Below are 6,619 nucleotides of genomic sequence, written 5' to 3'. Positions count from 1 at the left end.
GCTAGCTGGTATTGGAAGAAGGGTAGCCCCACTGACCATTAGGCATTATGGTAGGCCTTGCTTAAGACAGCACAGGAAAGAAGTGAGAATCCAATACCTGGTGATCAGAGTCCAATTGCCCCTTTCCCAACATCATTTCTTATTTACAGGAACATGAGTAGCAGGTGCTTACACCATAAACATAAGAACTACCAACAATAGTTTTAACAGATTTTAACCATGTTTTAACAATGCTTAACACCTCACCCGGTGCCCAGGGAATGCCTAGTCCAGGGTCTGTGATGGTTCTTTCAGCGATCATATTCATAGATTCCTTGGGTTGTTCTGAGTGGATTCTTCAGCTGTTCTGGTATTTTTTGGAGACATTCACTGGTCAGGACACTTAGTCATTCTGAACTGGGAGGGAAGACCTTGCAGTGGACGAGGAGGCAACATGTGGAGGGGATTCCCATCTCCATTACTTTTTGATGCTAGGAGATGAGACATTACCACAGACTCTATAGCACTTACCATGGGGGCACCTGGCATTCACTAGCATCCTAGTGCGGACTGACTGGCTTGCCTGCCTTACATTTAATCTTATTTCTTGTCTTTCCCCTTTGCTTCAACACATAGTGAGGTAGCTTTGTCGTCTTCTTGCTTTTTCTCCTCCATTTCTGTTCCCTCCACCATAAGTTCCACGTGAGGGCCACATCTCCTCCATTCCCTGTTGCAGCCAGCAGGGGGACAGGTGTGATACGGGCCCTTTTCTCTGCATCACTGGTTCTTCTGTTCCTTGGTTCTTTCCACTTGTCCTGGCCCGTAACTCTTGGGAATCCCCTCAGCCCTCCTTCATGGCTTACTGTTTCCCTAATCCCCATATACTTTGTGTACTTGATTAGTGTACTTGATATCTTTGCCCAAGTGCCTTAAAGCCATCTCAGATTCCCAGATATCAAGACAAGTGGAGTTTTATGGAATCCCTATACTTTGAGTCTTGTCCGATGTGAGAGATTCTGGGAAAAGAGACATTTTCTGAGATAGACTTTCTCCCCACCTTCTCCCTAAGGTAAGGGAAGCTTATCTTAGAAGATATAGTTTGATTTATAACTTTATTATATAGAAAAGCCCCCACCAATACAATGCATTAGTTTAAGGCTTTCCTGAATCTTGTAGTCCATATTCCTAGGTGAGAATGGATTAAAATGGACCTCACCTCTTATTTATTATATCATATGGCCTTTTTTGGACTAAAAAAATAAATTTTTTTAAAAATTAAAAATATCAAGTTAGCCAGATAAGAAATTTATCTCATTGTTTGGAGCACATATTATCTTTTTACATCTTAGTAAAGTATCATATAGATAGCATATGACAGTAGTCATTTATACCTCTGATCAAGAAGCCTGGGCTGAATTAAGGTGGTGCACTTCAGTATAAAAGTGAGAGAAAGCATCTGGGTCTCTGGCCTTAGGTCTGGGCCACCACCTGGAGCCATGTTTGTGTCTGAGGGCCACCCTGCTACTGGAGCCATCCCTATCTGAGTGGCCTGTGCTGCTGCCTGGGGTATGGTAGCATCCAGACCCGGCTGTTGTGGACTATGTCTGCGTCCATGGTCCTACCACAGCTGGGGTCTGTGTTGAAGTCCGAGGCCTGTGTTACCACCAAAGGCCACATGAAAGCCTGGGGTATGGGCCACAACCTGTGTCCCAGGGCCATGCTGCCACTATAGCCATGCTGAGCTGAGTAGCTGTGCTGCTACCTGCAGCCATGGTGAAGGCCATGTCTAGGTCTGTGGTCCTTCTGCAGCTGAGGTCTCTGTTGGTATCTGTGGCCTGTGTTACCACAAGGGGCCATAGGAACCATGTGTGATGAAATCAGAAAGCCATGTTGAGCTAGCCCCACACTTTGCTGGCCCTGCCCCTTGCTGGTCACTGCAGCAAGAGAGATGCCCCTAACCCTCATGGGAGAGCTACTCCCCATCCCCTTCAGGAGAGATGGCCCCAATCCTAACCAAGGGTCTGAGAAAACTGATGGCAAGGGTGTAGAAGAGCTGGCTCTGCCCCTTACCTGAAGTGGGTGGCTCCAGTGGCCCAGACCAACCAGCTCAGCTGCCACACAGGCTCACATCCAGGGCCTTGGGTTGGCCCACTCTAACATCTACCCCATCTAGGACTTGCTGGAGTTCATGAAGGGACTGGTCCTGTGGAATGATACAAACAGGATCTCCATGACTCAGGGTGGCAGAGGGATATCCGAGAGGAGTTTTGGTGAGGGTTCAGTGATGGTGGGGTACCAGAAACCAGAGGCTTTGAACCAAACCAATGATTTAATGAAATGAACATTTGCAAGTAAGGCTGATTGGACAAAAGGGTACACTATGTGACACACTGCAGCTCCCAGTGCCACTAAGATGAATGAAGAGGTATTGGAGAGGCTGGAAAGATAGTGAAGAAAGGCTTTTTGTTTGTTTCTTTTTTAAAAGTTTCTTTTGGGGGGGGGGCACTGTAATGGTGAGGGGTGGTGGATACAGTGGAACCTGGGAGATGAGCAGAATTGGGATGCATGATGTGAAATTTCTAAAGAACCAATAAAGAAATTATGTGAATAAAAAAACGTCCGAAAGCAGTGTTCAGAGTCTGTGTTTGCTATATGGTGATTCTTAGATGACAAAGCCAAGTCTTGGCTTTCTCCTCTGTAAAATCAAAGGGTCAGCTCTTTTCAAGTTATCGTGAGGACTAAATGAGACTTTATACAGGACAGAACAAAACACAGACACACACATAAAGTTGTTTGTAACCTTAGAAAAGCCTTGAGAGTGTGGACTTTAAGTTTGGGATAATCTATTTCAGAATGGCTGGTCTTAGTTGGCTGCCCTTTCTCCGCCTGGAGGTTGCATATTATAAAAAAATACTCCAACCAGAAAAAAGCTGGTTCTGTTGACCCCTTCTACAGTTGGAATGTGCGCCAAGTATTTTGTCTTTGGGATGGATTCTTAGGACTTTCATTGGAAAGCCTTCGCAAAAGACCCTAAATGTTCCTCCCAATTCTTCCTTGTGTGCTGGGAGCCTCATCACCACTCAACATTATACAGGTATCAGTTCCTTCCCATCCATTCTCCTTCCTACTTGACCCCAGTTAAGAACACCATTCTCTGGGCTTCTTGACTATACATTCAAATGATACCAGAATATGACAAAAATGGATTTTAAACAGTTCTGACCCTGTGCTGAGCACCCCTCCCCATTCTAACGATGATATTGGCAATAAGACACACTAATAACACTGACTTGCCTTTTCTGAGACAATCCTTTAAAAGTAACAGTAGTTCTACATTCTGAACAACTTATACTACTGTAGATCAAGAGATAAGAAATCAAGACTCAAAACTACTGGGAAAGACAGCAAGTCCCACAACCCTCACATATTCCAGAGTGCTTGTTTCAGTTGCTAAGCAGATGCAAATTGAGGTGAGGATATCCTTCACTGTAAGTAATGAGAGAAAGTGGGATCAGTTTTGCCAATTTTATTGAACCAATAAAATTCCTACTAATAACAATGAAATAAATTCTGCAGGTATAAACGTGATACAGTTTAACAAAACCCATTGTTCTGTACCTATAAATAGATTTTCAAAATGTCATAAAAAGTGCAGTTATGAATTGTTAACAGATTAATACACAGTTCCTTTATTTCAGATGCGTTTGTCTTGATTCACTAACAGTTCCTTCTTTATCTGTTCAAATAATATAACCCATCCCTCAGAAACAAAAACGACAACAGCAGAACAAGAAGAGAGGCATTAAAGTACTAGGATATTACACACAAGCTGGCCTGTTTGGGTCAGCTTTAGTCAGAACTGTCAAGTCAGCAACATAAGAACAAAATCAAGCCTACCTATACACACAAGAAGCTCTCAAGGGTTCTGCCATCTCCAGAACTGCCAATGCATGTGGAGGGCGTTATCAGTAACCACCATAGTCTACATCTACAGCAGGGTCTGCTCTGCTAGAACAAGGGTGAAGTGGCTTTGATAAAGCTTGCTATTTTCAGAGTTGAAACTACAAAGAGGATGCTGCCACTTGACAGTGAACTCGTGGACCCTACACTGCATCAATAGTGGAGTAAAGCTTATTCTAACTTAAACTGTATAGAGTAGGAGACTGGTGTGTGTGTGTGTGTGTGTGTGTGTGTGTGTGTGTGTGTGTGTGTGTAGCAGTCTTCAAGATCATGTCATCCACCTTACGTGAGTCCAAAGTCATGTGCTTCATAAGGAAAATTACAGCAAGGAAGCACAGGACTACGAAGGCGGAACATCACAGCTTCTGATTACACTGAATATAAAGTACCAAGGAGCGCAAGGGTAACTCTGTATTAATACTGATGAATTAAGAACTAGGACAGGTGCTTCACAGCATGCTACATACGTCACTCACAACTCAAGGAGAAGATGTCTACATGGAAAGTCATGAAGTTGGCATCTGACGCGTGCAATTCAGCTACAGTCTTCATGGATACATTCATTATGCAGCTGCCCTGCACAATCAGGATTCAGAAGGATTTTCAAGTTCAACTCTTATTTCATAGTTAAAAGCTACATCCAGTTCTTCCATGAGAGGAACGTTGCTTTCAGGTTTGAAGGAGGTAAGCCAAATGGCGAGGCCATGCTTCCAGGGTGGCCTGACAGGGTTCTGGTTGACCTTGCCCAGACTCTGTACCTATTCAATCAGTAAGGAGAAGATGGCAAGTGGCCTGGATCTTGTTTTCACATCCATCTTGCTTTGGGTTAAAAGAGTAAATGTGACAAGAAAGAGGAAGGAAAAAAACCCTACTTTCTCTCTCTGCAGAGACATCCAAATACTAAAGAAATGTCTGCACTAGATGCAAATATGGATCACTTTCCTTGGTGGACCAAGGGTACCATTTAACTCAGCTTCTATTTTGAGAAACCAATGAGATTTAGGAGAGATGTCTCTGCTTTAGAAAGGAAAACCTTTGGTCACTCACCTGATACACTTCCCTCATCCTACCTTTTGTTCTTTCATAACACTCAGGGGAGCCAGTTAAAGTTTGTAAAGATCAATTAGGAAATCAAGTTTCTTCTGGATATAAGTGTACATTTAACTCAGTGGTACCCATGAGCAATATTTTGACACTAACAAACCACAGACTCCCTCTCTTTAACATTCTTTCTGTAGAAATGATACATTCATTTTAAAAGGTTACTTGGAGTAAGAAATAGACAGTTTTAGCAAAATTTTGCATACCAAAATTATGTTTATGATATTTCAATTTTTACTGTTTTGGCTCCTATGAACTCTACAGTGTGGGGCGCTCATTCTACAGGCTCTTTTCATGCTGGTTACCTCAAGGGTTTCCACGTGCTTTCAGAAGCACACACTCCTTTACCCCTTCAATTCTGTACTTCACGGCAGTGCAGTCCCAATCTAGTTAGAGCTGAATAAACACTTCATGGTGAAGTGAATCACTCTAAGTCACCAGGTCGTTGCCTAACTAGGTGCCTCCTTCACTTTTTGAGTCTATAAATGGATTAATTGGGCATTGCAAGTGCAGTGCTCATGACCGGGATGGAAACATCCAAAGATCATCTCAGATCTACACCCACAAACAGGGGGTTCACCTTTGGGTTAGACAGCCGTCTATCATCCTGTTAGGATGGTAGTGGGGAAGGAGCAGCATTACTACCTCTGTGCAACATCCTCCTTCTTAATGACAACTATCTGGACATACAGGAAGGGCAGCTGGGGGAGCAAGACTCAAACCGGCATATTTCCTTCCTATCTCTCAAGGTAAGTTTTTCTCCCAGTGAGAAGGGGAGGGATGCGATTAGAAGCAGAGTTAATTGAGCCAAATGCTCCTGTACTCAGTTTTGTGGGATTTTTATCTATATCACACAGCAAATAGGCCAATATGATCCAACCTGACCCTCTAAACAACCACCTTGAATAATGTCCTTCCATGAGAAATGTGTTTTAGGGTCCAGACAGCACCAGTCAAATGGATGTCTACACACTGCTCACCTGTCTGCCAGGGATTTCCTGTCCCACTGAAGACTTAGGTTCATCGGGACTGGGAGACTTTTAACTCTGCATTCATGCAAGCGGGACTATTACCAGTATTTACCATCTAATACAGACCAAGCTGGGCTAGCGATTCAATCACTTTGCATTCTTGCTAAATGCTAAATTCTGCATGGTAGAAATAGTTCAATTTCTGTATCATGTATAAATATAAAGGTTCCTACTTTGATAGAAGGCAAACATTTTATGATTTATTTAAAATATGGAGTAGTATTACTGAACAACAGAGAATGAACCCATGAGAAGGCTGGGTGCTCTGCATTTATAGGCTCTTTGGGGATGAGGTAGAGGAGAGCAAGATATTTTGGCAGCTGGGAAGAGGGTATGATGAACAGCTGGGGTTGGGCAGGAGACACCAGATGCTGTGATACACCTGGTAAGGTGTCCAAGGCAAAAATACAGATGGATGGTGGAAAGACCAGAAGGGGCTTGGAAAAAGCTACATTCTCAAAGATGGGGGAAGACATACTCAGAAAAAGACACCCTGGTAATGCTCAGCAGGTGGCTGGTGATGTTCGATTGTGAAGGGCGTTAAGCAC

Source organism: Onychomys torridus, chromosome 7 (assembly GCF_903995425.1).
Source record: "Onychomys torridus chromosome 7, mOncTor1.1, whole genome shotgun sequence".
NCBI lineage: Eukaryota > Metazoa > Chordata > Mammalia > Rodentia > Cricetidae > Onychomys > Onychomys torridus.
Note: the sequence above shows the minus strand (reverse complement) of the source record.